The following is a 14,811-nucleotide window of genomic DNA, read 5'->3' as shown; positions in this document are numbered from 1 at the left end:
TGCTGATGCTCAGGTGTATATCAGTATGTAGTGTCTCTACTTTAAAGAGTCCTCTCCTGCTGATGTTCAGGTGTATATCAGTATGTAGTGTCTCTACTTTAAAGAGTCCTCTCCTGCTGATGTTCAGGTGTATATCAGTATGTAGTGTCATATATTATACGTCTCAGATGTATAACAAACAGGGGGAAACACTTTTAACACAAGGAAAGTGTTTCACAGAACACGTGAGAAGCATTTAGATGACATGTTCATTCACAAACATGAAGGGAAACATCATGACATAACCATGGAGCCTCATTAAAAACGATAGCTGCACAATATATTATGTTTGATGGTCATTGCGCTGTCAACTTGCTAAATACCCACATTGTGAAAGAACGGTACACTTCTTGCGGTCAGATTGCTGATCCCAATTAAAGCTTTTAAAATGTAAGTAAAGGGTCTGGAGACTCAGGTCTTCCTCAGCTCTGCCATGGCTTGTTATGGTGTACCATGTGTAGTTATACTGTGTTAATGTTTACATATATGTTACCTAAAATACTGTATGTTTTACAGTTGTCTGGTAATTGCTCTGTTGTAAATAAGATGTTCTAATCTCAACGGGACATACCTGGTTAAAGAAAAGTTAAAAAAGAAAATTATTTAGTTCAAAGAGAGTAAAAACAGTGGCTTTTGGTGATTCCACTTTAACTGGTGTTTAGTTATATTTCAGCAGTAAACTGAAAACAACACATCTGGTGATCATAGCACACTTAAATATCTGCTTCTATATAGCAAATACTATTGTTTCCGCAGTATTCAACAGCATTACATACTCCTCTAATACCAACCTGAGTAGATTGTGCCATTGACTTCCACTGAGACGGTGATGCTGGCGTTCCCATTGGTCGAGATGCTCAGAGACATGTCCTGCTGCTTCTCTTCTGCACAAACAAAGGGATGTTTTAGAGCAGTGTTTCTCAAAGTGTGGTCCGTGAGTATATTGGTAACATTTCACATTTGAAATACATAAATAATAAATTCAAAGTCATTCTCAAATTGTTTAAAAATGACCTGTATAGGTGGCAACAGAGACACGCAGGCAATGAGTGCGTAAACAATGCTAAATAAATGGAACAGTGTAAATAATTAACTTGTGTTTAATGTTGAATTCATGTTAGATGACACGATGAAAACCTTTGACCCTGGTCCTCCCTGACCTCTGGTGGTGACGGCGGGGTTTACCTGAAGAGCTGTTTATCAATCAACATGGTTTAGGTGCAGATGGTTCGGGTTAGATTGAACGTATTTATGTGGATATACCGCCCTCTGTCGCACTTTTAAGAATTACAACTAGTCAAACCAACACCTGAGTGAACCAGGTTTTAATCAAGTGTCATTTATCACTAGATAGCTTTTTGGTGGAAGTGTTGGAGATATTTGCTGTACTGATGTCTGCTTTCTCTCCAACATAATGGAGTTAGATGACACTTTGATAATGGTGCTCAAAGCGCCAAAACACAACTGTATATTTTCCAGAAATCATGAGACCTTTTTTTGAGTAATTTCATGTAGGAACTACTTTCTTTGCAGGGTATCACTACGCCGAAAGGAGTGATATCTCCAGGCTAAAAACTGCTATTTTCTGCCGTTCATGCTTAAAAAAACGTTGTTAAATGGGATTTCTACAACGGACACAAAATAAAAAAAGTGAATTGATAACTAGAACATAAGGATCTCAGATAATGAGAAACTTGTAAAAAAAAATAGAGACTGGGCCTTTGCCCCCGATCAGACTTGCTTACACTTTGCCTGGTGATGACATTATGATTATGGTGCTCAATTAGAATCAGAATCAGAATCAGGTCAAATTCCTCGTACGTGTCACCCTACCTGCATGAACGGCAGAAAATAGCAGTAGCCTGGAGAAATCACTCGGCGCAGTGATACGCTGCATTTTAACATTAAAACACATTTTGACACTCCAATCCTCACTGACCTCTGGCTGTGATGTTGGGGTTTCCCAGGCGCAGGTTGAGGGGCATCTGAGAGGCCATGGCCAGCAGGTTGTGTTGGAAGGCCTGCTGCATGAGGCGCTGCTGCTCCTCCGCCATGCGCCGGGCCATCTTCCTCTCCGGACCCTCCCCCCCGCCCGGCTCCAGCTTCTCCCGCAGCTGCTCCAGAGTGGCGGCTCTCGCCAGGCCGGAGACCTGGTGGTGCCCGAGGGCCAGAGCCATGGAGGGGCAGCCCGCCAGCATGGAGGGGGGCAGGTGGTCCTCTGAGGAGAGAGAGGAGAGAAGAACAATATGAGATAAGATAAGAAGTACTTTATTAATCCCAATTTGGAGATATATTTAATTGTGATTATTTTGACTGATATTGCAATTGCGATATGATTCGTATTAGATCAGGATTATAATTTGTTTATTAATTCTGCCCGCCAGCATTGAGGGGGGCAGGTGGTCTTCTGGAGGAGAGGGGATTCAAGATTCAAGGCTTTCATTGTCATGTGTACAGAGCTACAGTGTAGATATGTCAATGGAAATGTTACAGGCTCCTCCAGCAGTGCTAAAGTGATGTCTCTGGCTCAGCTAAATGCTGCCGTGATTAAACGCATACACTGCCATACCGCCACACACACACACACACACACACACACACACACACACACACACACACACACACACACACACACACACACACACACACACACACACACACACACACACACACACACACACACACACACACACACACACACACACACACACACGTTTTCTGAAATGCTGTGGTTGGTGCAGTCTTACAATGGGGTGGCTTTGAATCCCTGATGGTGGCAATGAGATGATCCCAATCAGTATTTGCTTCAGAGTCAGGTGGGCAGTCTTCATCGGCGCTGGATCCATCGCTGCTAGACGCCGTTTCAGGAATGTAGTCTTTATCACTGACGGAACCTTCATTACTGGAAAGGCAGATGTCCTTCATCTTTAAAATAAATAAAATAAAGGAACACCAAGTTTGTATTTTTTTCATTATCCAAAGAAATCAGATATTTATATAAACACATTACGTACCGGTGACTCGTTGTTCTTGATGAAGCAGGTTTTGTGCCATGAGGTTGAACATACTAAAAACACAATTACACAAGAAAAATGTACTGGTAACATTTCTTGAGCATTATTTTAACATTTAATCACTGTGCATTTCACTATATAACAAAGAAGAAAGTAAGTCATTTAGAATCTAAGTTAAGTATTTGAAATTAAGTTTGTTTTATCGAAATGTTTATCATCTCAGAGTAAAAAATAAAACGGTGTTGTTTGACAGGTACTTACATTTACACGTAAAACCAATCCATTTGAGGCTTGAGACAGGTCCTCTGCAATCATGACAATTATCCAAAGAGGAAATAACTGCACTGGTGAGTTCATGATGACACTGTGGATCAAAAATTGAACATAAACAAAATAAATATATATATTATTTTAAGTGTGTTTGAGTGTGAAATGTGACCCAGATACTTTTAGGACATAATCCTTATGACAATGAAAAACAATAAGGTTGTCTGCTTGGACACCTTATTTTATAAAAAAAAAACAATTGTACTCTTCATTTTGAAAAACTCTTATTAGCATCTGACTAAGAGCAGTTGAAGTAGTATTGAAAGTATGTCCTGCCTAAATTGTGTATCTTAGGTCAAGGCGTCATCAACGCTAACAAGCTGACAGATATCCAACTTGTTTGCCATATATGTGACAAAGATTCGTCCCTTTACCAGTGTGTGAAAAAACAATGGTGATAGAGTATTATGAAGTACAACTTGCCATTTTGGTTCGTGGGGACAACGGAGGATCTCTCTCGGGCTCAGGGTTAGAAGCTACTTCCCGGGGAGCCTGAAATTGTAGCACAAACAAAAGACACTGTTGTCACCGTGGTAGTGGTTTGATCTGACTTGTGTGCTGCAAAGGTTTAACAGTTATGGAGGTGTGCACATGCTGGATGAAGGCAATGATCTAATGTCTAGTCATGTCAACAGGTTGTAAAATCCTCTGTCCTTACAAGGACTGCTGTCCCTACAAGACACCCTGTGACCAGACGGCCTTCATCTTCGTGTGTAGTATAACATTTAACCCATTTCAATGTGACCCAAAGTATGGGGGAACGGAGCCCCCTTACCAAGACAATAGTCCTGGTAAAACATCTTCAATCTATTCCAGTCAGCGACACGCAACAATGTATGGAAAAACAATACATAGAAACTTACCATCTTGTCCCCTGATGCGTTTGTAGTTGTATGAAGTTCGGTCCCAGCCTCTCGTGTCCCACCACATACTTCCTGTAAATAAGTGAAAGATAGGCACGACTTTAAAACATTATCGACTCATTTCCATTCATCTATCAATGGGACACAAATCTGAACATTAACACGACTTTATCCAATTCATTAGCCAGCAATGAAAATAAAAAGACATTATTAGCCCCTAAATAACATGTTGGGGCCTAAAAGCAATTTATCACAGAGCAATAATTGATAAAAAAAATCTACTAACACATTGACTGTTAGCATGCTATGTGTGCAGCAGCCATCAGCATATCTCATCCCAGGAAGAAAGCTGATTAGCACAGTAGGACTGTAATTTTAACCATATTACAAGTTGGCATCCTCATTTTGTTTCATGAATGCCATGGTAGCGCTGCTCCTCTGTTCCAAATACGACTTCTACTAACTCTTACTCTGAGCATTTATCTTTTCATGGTGCAGTAAATAACAGTCGACAAACTATGGCTTAAATAATATAGAGACACATATATTTCAGTTTCTGGAATGTGACTAATCTTTCACAGCATTAAGAAAAGTACAATACTGTCACAGGCCCAGTGTACATGTATTGTTTCCCTCTACAGCCCAACACAGAAAGTGATTGTGATATGAAGTACAACTTGCCATTTTGGTTTGTGGGGACAACGGAGGATCTCTCTCGGGCTCAGGGTTAGAAGCTACTTCCCGGGGAGCCTGAAATTGTAGCACAAACAAAAGACACTGTTGTCACCGTGGTAGTGGTTTGATCTGACGTGTGTGCTGCAAAGGTTTAACAGTTATGGAGGTGTGCACATGCTGGATGAAGGCAATGATCTAATGTCTAGTCATTTCAACAGGTTTTAAAATCCTCTGTCCTTACAAGGACTGCTGTCCCTACAGTAGGCCTACACATTTTTTGCTGAAATAAATTAAATCTGCTTAACTGAGCTGAGTGGTAGTACCATGAAGAACAATGCAACACTTTTTCCCTGTCAGTTAAGCAATGTCCTAAAGAGAACATAACCTCACCTTTAAGCGCCAGGGCCAAGCAGAATCCCCATAGTTGTAAGTTATCTCCTCCTCTGGGAATATTTCCTTTACAGCAAATAGGCACAAGTGTGGGGTTCCCTTGACAACGATTTTTTTCACTCTGCAGTTTGGATTCCTGTGATTATCATTTGCAAGACGTCCAAGTGTTCCATCCTCTTTTGAAGCATTAATACTGCAAGACAAATAGTCCTGATACAACATCATGTATCATGACAGAAAAGCACTGAATTCATACAAGAAGTCACTAGGAAACACATAAATCTGGTAATGGTCAATTATCCATTTGAGGTAATCAATAAGCAGCAAACTCACCAAAAGTGCATTCCAGACCAGATGAAATCGAATAAGAAGATGTTATTTTTGACATCTAGATCTTCACTTACACCCAATATTCCACGGTACTCCACCACAAAAGTTGACGGTGCAATATATTCCCGTGTAAAAACACCACGTCCTACAATAGCAAAAAAAATGCATTAACATTAAACATTTACCTATACCCAATTATTTGTAAATATTTGCCATGAGTGTGTAATGGCACATTTCCACTACACGGTCGGCCTCGGCCACGCTCGGTACGGCTCGGTACGGCTTGGCCTTAACAGGGCCGACTCACTTCATGCTGCGCTTCCATTACAGTTTAGGAACTGGGGTAGTTACTATAGTAACGCAGTGTAGGCGGAGCCGTGACGTCATCTTCAATGAGAACTCCAGAAACACAACACAGCCGTTAGCTGTTAGCACTCAGAGCTCACAGCTCCTTATATATGTTCAGAAACTCAACAAAAGTTAAACAAGTACACACCACAGACTGCCTGTGTCATGGTGAATACAGTCGCTGCTTTATTTATGTCTGTATAGGCCGTTGTTGTGAGTGTGGACGGTCGGAGCATATATTGAGTTAGCTTAGCCAATCTCCATCTAGAAAACACGCATTTTAAAAGGTTTTTCGCCTGCCGTCTGTCTGCAGACTTGACAAAGCATTAATTCATGGTTTTTACTAACCGGTATCAGTATGTTGTTACTTCGGCATCATTTTGAAACGTGTATTACAATTAAATCACGGTCAAATATGTCCATCTTGTTGTAGTTGTAGCCTCCTTGCCAGCGCTCCTCTCTCTAGTTTAGCATACTCAGCCCGACTCAGCCCTGTTTGTTGGCCCCGATAGAACCACAATTTTCTCGGGCCAGAAAAGACGTGAAAAAGTGGCCCCGGGCCAGGTCGGGCCGGAACTAGGCCTAGTGGAAGCACAACCAAAAACGGGAACGGCACGACACGGCACGCTTAAAGCGAGCTCCGCGCTGTAGTGGAACTGCGCCATTAGATGCCTAACACTGCTATCCACACATAAGCTTCATCCAAGTTAGCCTCTGACATGTAAAGTGCCTTGCAGGTAAATACGGAGTAAAATTGTTTGATCAGCACGCACTCCTTTCTCCAATAAAGCTCCACAGTGATATGCAAAAGGTGTTGGTTAACAGTACTTTGAAACGCTTAACATAGTGATGCCAACACTGCTAGGGTTGAGGGTAGCTGTGATTTGACTATATCCAGGGTTGAGTTCACGATTATTTACTGGTATGAAGTGACACATTATTTTATATTGAATTTCATTGTAAATAATCAGAGCACTGTTTTAATCAGCATGTTCCATCTAATGTTCAGATTAGATGTTGCAATATATTAGAAAATACTTGTAAAGCAATAGTACTTTTTGTTGCCATATGTATAAACATACAAAATAAAATGTAAAATGTCAACACAAATGTTATATTTTAAAGTTAAAAGTACCATTATTGTGCACTGTCATAATTAAGAGGCCACATTGAGAGGATAGACAATGTTGTGCTATCATAAGTTCTGTTGTACACATTTGATTTCAATAAATGATCATATGCATGGTTAAAAAGGCTTCATGATATAATAATAAGGGCCGGGTAGTTTGCTAACCCTGCCAAAAAACCCTTGCACTGAGGAGAGGCTCTGTGAAACCTCCCCAAAAGTGTAGTCAAAGCATCTCTAAACACAGCGGGTGTCTGGCAGTTTAGGACACAATTGATTTGGTATACAGTGTTGTTTTTCAATGAGAGGAGCACACATTTTAAAGACATTTCCTGAAAACATACATTGTTGAAAATACGTGAGGCTGATGGCCTAAGAGCAATGGCTAAAAGGTCAGGGTTCCCTGTGTGCCCAGTTCGACCATATTGATGAAACAATGCTATACGGTCTTTGATACTACATACTGTATGAGATAAATAGCTTGCCTTTAAACGTGTTGATGAACCTGGCCTCTAGGAATGGTTTGTCTCTGCCCAGAATTATATGGTCTATTGCATCCTGTTCAGGAGTCTTTCTCCTGCTCCTTTGTGTCATCCTTGCTATTGCTAAAAAATAAAACAGAGAACAGGCTAAGTTTAATATACCAAAGCATGGTTAACAATAACATCTCTTGGGGTAAAAAGCATCTCCATTTAGAAAACACACATTTTAAAAGTTGTTTTGCCTGCCGTCTGTCTGCAGACTTGTCAAAGCATTCATTCATGGTTTTTACTAACCGGTATCAGTATGTTGTTAATTCGGCATAATTTTGAAACGTGTATTACAATTAAATCACGGTCAAATATGTTCATTTTGTTGTAGTTGTAGCCCCCTTGCCAGCGATTATCTCTCTACATCAGCCCGACTCAGCCTGGTTGTTGGCCCGGAAAGAACCTCGATTTTATGGGGCCAGAAAAACTGTGAAATAGTACCCACTAGCCAGAACTACGCCAAGTGGAAATGCAACCAAAAACGGGCCGGGCACGGCCCGCTTAAAGCGAGCTCCGCGCTGTAGTGGAAATGCGCCATAAGTTGGACGTAGCTAAGCCAGAACTTAGAGTTAAGACCTCATTTTTTACGCCCAGCTGGTGCACTCCACTCCTGTTGTGCTCTGACGGCAGTGCACCTACAGTCAACAGCTACGTCTGCATGAAACCTTCAGGTGCATAAAACTCTGCACGTTTCATTTGCAAAACACGGTAGTCCCCTCCTCCATGCATGCACAGATCATGCACTGAGGAGCCGCTCCGTTGAAACCGCATGACGGCTGCCCTCTGCACGGGTGTGAGGGCTACACAGTAACACAGCACACATCTGTCTTACCAGCATTTTTAAGACGATTATTTATTCAAAAAGTAACAGGCCAGTAGTATAACTAGTAATCAACACACATGATGGGCATAAATAGTCCGCCTTTTAATATCACATTGCATTTAATTCAGTTGTAAAGCAGAAGTCATTACCATGTGGTTGATGCTAAGCTAAACTGTGCTAGCTGACAGCAGATCTAAAGGTTAATGTAACGTTTCCAGTAAAATGCAGTGTCTTGGTAGGATTAACTTACTAACTAACTAACTTCATCCTATTGCTTTTTTTAAACACACGAAACGCGATGGGGAGCATGCCTCGTGGCGATACACTGAGCCGGAAAACGAACAGCTGAAGTTTTGATGCTAGGTTGTAGCTAGCCACCAAACAGTATGCCTCATGGCGATACACAGGCGCGCCGGATTCATTTTAGAAGTGGGGGGGCCAAAAAAGTGCGTGTGTATGGCCCAATCCCAAACCACGCCCTACACCCTACCCCTACACACTCCCCCTCCGTGACGGAGTGAACTCCGTGGAGTGACACATGAGGCTCCCTCCTGTCAGATGGAGGGAGTAGATACAGCGGCAAGCTTTGGGACAAACTCCCCTCTCTCCGGCAGAAACAGGAAATGCCGTAACTGTATCAACGGTATCAAATCAGCATCTCTTTGACAAAAAATGTAAATTAATAACTAAAATAAAACTCCAAACATCTCTAATTGTGTTACTTTTTTGTAAAGCTCATTTAGTTTTAAACCTGATGTTTATAAGTTTCATAGTTTTTGCAACAGTCTGTAAATATACACAACTTTATAATAAAATGCACACATTTACCTTTTTCTAGACTAAACACAGGTAGATCCTCAGTTAAAAAAATATGAGGTTGTTCACATCGCAGTTTATAAATTTCAGTTAATATAGTGGTGAGAGACTCCCGATACATTAGATTTATAAGTTCATTAATTGTCTCATGATGCATATTTCCCGGTGAGCATGAAGCTTTTCAGAGTGGGGTTTTTCTCAGCTACGAGTTCTTTTGGAAATTGCTCTCCTTATCCGCATGCCCCCTGATTGCTAGGCCCTGTCGGGTTAGAAACTGCAGACAGCGCAGTTGCTCCATCATTCCATCTCTTCTTTTTTCCTGCTCAATACGCTGTTGTTTGACAAGCTGTATGTTGACTGGTGTTTGACTGAAGAAAGCGCACTTTTTTTTAATACACTCTCTGTGGAAATGAGACTTTTCGTGGCTGTCCAGGAGGCTTGGGCACTTTTTCCAGTTATTAACTCCGATATTAACAAAGCTATCATCTCCACATTTTGAGAAAGTTACAAGCCGTTTGACAGCAGCAAATCTGCATATTTCACAGAAGGCCCGTTTAGTGGTTTTGCAAAGAATTAACCACTCTCTGTTTTTGTACCATTCTGCGTTGAAGTACCTTTCTCTTTGCCCAAATAATCTAGCGGTCAGTTAGCTGCAGCTTTACCCGTCTCAATGTCTCAACAAACCTCCATGCAGTCGGAACCAGCCTGTTTCGGTTCAACGACGGCGGTGGCGGCGGTTTTGACAGTCTCTGCGGCCGCAGAGCGGCTGCTTTTGGGTTTATCTGGCTTCGCTGGTTCTATGATTGATGAAGGTCCAGGCTCCGGAGACGTGGATGTCAGGGATGTGACCTTCCAGTTGTTAATTTAAGTTTAGATTGACTGTATTTAGTTTTCTTCTGCGCTGGTTCTTCTGACGTGTTTGCAAGTGTATATATTTTTTCTATCTAGGTTAACGGCTGACACACACAGAACAACGTAACAAATAAACTAAACAACGTAACAAATAAACAAATCTAAGCTTTTTTATTGGTTGTAATTTACATGGATACATTTGAATGGTGTGACAATGTCCTATTTGATTGGGTTAAAATGTACATATTCTTCCTGTTATGTCTGCCTGCTTTATTTTACCTAATGCAAAGTGACCTGCTCCATCGAAATCAGTCGCATTGACCCGAAGACACATTTTGAGTTGTATACACTGTTGGAAAGAGGAGATTCACAGCTTTCTAATGATATCAGGATTGTTGTTGTACTCCAAATATTAAGCAAAATATGTCACATTATATAATGACTGTTACAGAGTCATCATTTTGAGAAAAAGGCCTTTAAAGTTTCCTCTTCTCTGGATCGATCTGATTGATTATTAGCGTAGCAAATGATCAAAATAGTACGAAGGGAAGATAGGGGAAGCCCGTGAGTGTGTGTGTGTGTATATACGTGTGTGTGTTTGTGTATTTTTGCATTTGTGTGTATTGTGTTTGTTTCCCGGGGAAAACACTCACGAGAAACACCGGCTGTTGTTATGCCTGCAGTGACGTAAAGTTACTCCGTTGCTTGTAATTATGCCGTTACAAGCTTCAAAGTTGTATTTATCATCTGAATTTGCCGAAACAAGTTTAATATTCTGAAAGCCAAGACTTTGTTTATTTGAAATCAGATAAAAACAAACTGTAACGGACCCTGCCGTGTTATCTATGATTACTATACGCCTTACGGCCCCTACACACGGCGGCGTGCGGTGACCAAGCCCCCAGGAAGTGCGCCGGACTCTGATGAAGATATTCGTGCTGGCCAAACGGCGGTACTACACTTCCTTTTGGTTGCCAGGCCCGGAAACACTTTTTCCCATTGACTTACATGGGGAAAGAGTGGTCTGTAAATCGTTGGATAATTTTTTTTAAACTAAATAAACTACCCAGTATGAACACTTGTATAGCCCTTATTAAAAAACATTCGTTCCTCAAGTTGTAAAATGTGCTAATAACGTTATTCTGTGAGTTATTTCCCTCTGCATTATGAACGCGCATCTAACCCACGGGACCGCGCCGCCCGGCACGTTCATGTGACGTGTTCAGCACTACATGCGTTTATCTTTACCCATGGATGCACAATAAGAACGGACCCATATCGCCTTACTGCCAGCCCACGGAGCTGTAATAATGGATATATGGCACATGTTTGCTGTAATTCATCATTTGTAAAATATTATACTACATGGGCTGTATGATTAAATCTTGTACCGTAAATGTTGTATTAAATAAAGTTAATATTACCGACGTAGATTAACGTCCCTGTAGCTTCTTATTGCACTAAGAAGCTTATTGCACTGTGTATATATATATATATATATATATATATATATATATATATATATATATATATATATATATATATATATATATATATATAATATATATATATATATATATACAGTGCAATAATTCTTTCATGCTAAATGAAGCTCTGTTGCTTGGATATCACTAGATCCTGTTACAGCGTAATATAAAAGTACATAACGATTGATGTGTAAATTAGCATAATTACTAGCTAACCGCTAGCTGCTAACTGCCACCTCGTTAATATCAAATCTATCATAACAAACATTACCATGCTGTCATGAACGTGCGGTGCTGTTACGTGTACGCAAATTGACGTGCTTGATGTGAACGAGCATTTTGGGGGGCATCGTTAAAGTTGCGCATGCGCTATGAGCGCACATACGGGTACTTCTCAGGCATGCTGGGTAATCTGTGACGTTTCGCTCTCTCAAAAGTCGGGCCATTTTATCATCATGCGCGAATGAGCAACTCTCATAGGAATGAATGAGGCCCCGCCTCCCACGCTGTATCCAGTTCTTATTATACATCCATGGCGGTGACTCTTCAACGCTTCTGCCCATTCACTTTGAATGGGGTGACGTCACGATTCGCCGAACTGCATTCTGGGAGCAAAGCGTAGCTTTCCTCGCGGTGCTCGCTGCAAAAGTAGAGCATGTTCTACTTTTGAAGCTGAGGCGGAGGCGGCAGCCAATCAAATCCCGCGTATGCAAATCTGACAGTTCACGCGCTAGCCAATCAAACCGCGTGTATGCTGAGAGAGCCAGACCGCAGTTCATTTCCTCATATGCCAAAAAATGGACGAGAAAATAATCGGAGCGGTAGGGAATCACCCGGTGCTTTCAGTCCCTGTTCACCTACCGGGATACAAACCGGAGGAGCCAGGCATGGAGGGAGGTGGCAGAGACAGTGGGTGAAACTGCTAGGTTTTCGCCTGTTTGGGGAGTTTATATCCAGTGTACTTCGTTTGAATGGACAGCAGGCATAGACAGTATATTTAGCCACCATGCAATGTTGCATAAAATAGCACCATAGACATTAATTAAAAATCGCTTTTTAGACATTAATGTCTATGGTGAGATTCATACACGGGAGCCTTTTTAAAGCCTTTTTACCCCGCTGCAAACAGAACCCCCCCCCCCCTTCCAATTATCAACTTCTGTATTGTTTCCGCAAACTCTTGTGTCCTGCAGCAGCTAAACGTTTTGCAAGCCCCCGTTCGTTTAGTACCTAAAATAATAGACATCGCTTTTTCCAGCTGACAAACGCGACTTTCTGGTCACTTCTTCAATTTTCCAGCCCTTGGGGAGAGACACGGGAGATTCATGTGATTGGTTGTTGGTCGCGTTCCTCGCGTAAACTCTCCAAGCTCAAGACACGCCCACCGCCAAGCGGCAACGCACGCCGCCGTGTGTAGGCTGCGTAACATTCATAATTTCAGCAGAGGGAGGGGAAGCGGCGCTGTGGAATAGCAGAGTGGCGAGTGAAAGCTTTACAAGCTTAAAAAATGCCTGTAGCTAATGAGATTGAATATAACAATCAAACATAACAAAATATACACAGCTATATCAGATCGCGTTTTAGATGCGACTTTAGAGTAGAGGGGAATTATTGAAACGGGATTTGTACAGTGTTCCACGGCATCCGCTGCTGCGAAAATGTGGGGCAGGGCTGAAAAGCGGGGGGGCCAATGGCCCCCCTGGCCCCCCCGCTTCCGGCGCCCTTGGCGATACACTGAGCCGGACAAACAAAGTCATAAACGAACAGCTGAAGTTTTGATGCTAGGTTGTAGCTAGTCACCAAACAAACATTTAAATCCTTATATTTTGTTTCAAATACATGATCAAAATATCACTTACCAGTTTTGGTTAAAAGCCACTTTGCCATCAGCAATGTCCTCAGCCATGTACTCCTGCTACTGTTTCTTGGTGAGTCAATGACCGAATACTGAAAGACCACTCCCTGATGAGAACCTGCCCGTGTGATGACTGCTCGCCAATCCCTGATGAGAACCTGCCTGATTGAGTCTTTAGCCGCCCAATCAGTGAGCAGGTGTGTCCAGCCAATGAAAAGCGCTTATTTTGTGTAAAAAGAGAGGGAAATGTGTATGAAACTGCAATATCATGAATCGGCTGTACGAGCGTTTTATACACAACGAGCACACACAAATATACACTAGAAATCAGGTGTAGGCGGTTTATTAGGACATACCGATAAAAAGCGGAAGGGTTTTATTTACATGTTGATAAGTGCTTCGACACTGCGCGACTTGTGAGGACACCGGTTTTGTCTTCACAAGTCGAAATGTCCTTATAATGCTGGTGTGTATCCTTGCGAATTGTCCTCATAACCTATGAGGTGTGATTTGTGCCAATGAACGGACTCACTGAGCAGACAATCGTGTCGATCGTCGCCTACCATGCCGTGAACTATGCCGCGAGAGAAGTAACGTGACACTCTCGTCGCCACCCCTCTCGTCTGAGAAGCTACGCGACGTCTGCGTCTGAAGTTACTTTACTTTGGTAGTTATCACCAAATAACCCAGTAATGTTACAGCTACGTTGCTGTTCAAGCTAGAATCTATTTCAATATAGTTTTGGTATTAAAATAATGTTACACCTCTTGTATGCCCTGAATGCAAAAACAACCACAGACAACAATATATATTTTTAATTATCAAAATGATAACAAAGGCTGAAAAAACAGGAGAAGCCTGTCTTCCCTTGGTCTCCAGGAGAAAACGCCACTGTATATCACCAAGTTTTCATATAGTTTTGTGTGTAAAATAGATTGATGCAGTGAACACGACTTTATGTATTTGTTTATGGTTTATTTGATTTGGAGGGATGCAGTATACATAGAAGTTCAGAGAAGAGGCAACCCCTATATATTGTTTATTTTATTTCATTTCATTTTGGCACCATGGCAGAGGCAAATATAGAGTTAATGTGCGGAGATTATAATGTCCCTTTTACTAAAATATGTATTGTCTTTTGATGTTTAGTTGACAAAATAGTCACTGTGCTACATTTTCAAGCATACATCTGAAGACAAGAGTTGTGTCCCCCTTTGGCCACAAGGGGGAGTACTGTATATATATATTGTATATATATATTTTTTGTATAGATGTTGCAACTATACAGAGCTTTGGCAATACTATATGTAACTGAAGTCATGCTAATAAAGCTATT

At 41.5% G+C, this 14,811-nt stretch overlaps 2 long non-coding RNA genes across 2 annotated transcripts; both read right to left on the bottom strand.

The window, feature by feature from the left end:
- Positions 1-2,787: 2,787 nt before the first annotated feature.
- Positions 2,788-3,412, bottom strand: LOC117475938. The gene is made up of 3 exons (XR_004555221.1): positions 3,315-3,412; positions 3,054-3,106; positions 2,788-2,964 (listed from the first exon to the last, which is right to left on the bottom strand). It is a non-coding gene; the product is annotated as an uncharacterized LOC117475938 (long non-coding RNA).
- Positions 3,413-4,918: 1,506 nt separating this feature from the next.
- LOC117475936 lies at positions 4,919-5,756 on the bottom strand. The gene is made up of 3 exons (XR_004555220.1): positions 5,642-5,756; positions 5,309-5,501; positions 4,919-4,993 (listed from the first exon to the last, which is right to left on the bottom strand). It is a non-coding gene; the product is annotated as an uncharacterized LOC117475936 (long non-coding RNA).
- Positions 5,757-14,811: the final 9,055 nt, after the last annotated feature.

Source organism: Trematomus bernacchii, unplaced genomic scaffold (assembly GCF_902827165.1).
Source record: "Trematomus bernacchii unplaced genomic scaffold, fTreBer1.1, whole genome shotgun sequence".
Taxonomy (NCBI): domain Eukaryota; kingdom Metazoa; phylum Chordata; class Actinopteri; order Perciformes; family Nototheniidae; genus Trematomus; species Trematomus bernacchii.
The sequence above is the reverse complement of the archived record's forward strand: the minus strand, read 5'-3'. Positions and strand labels throughout refer to the sequence as shown.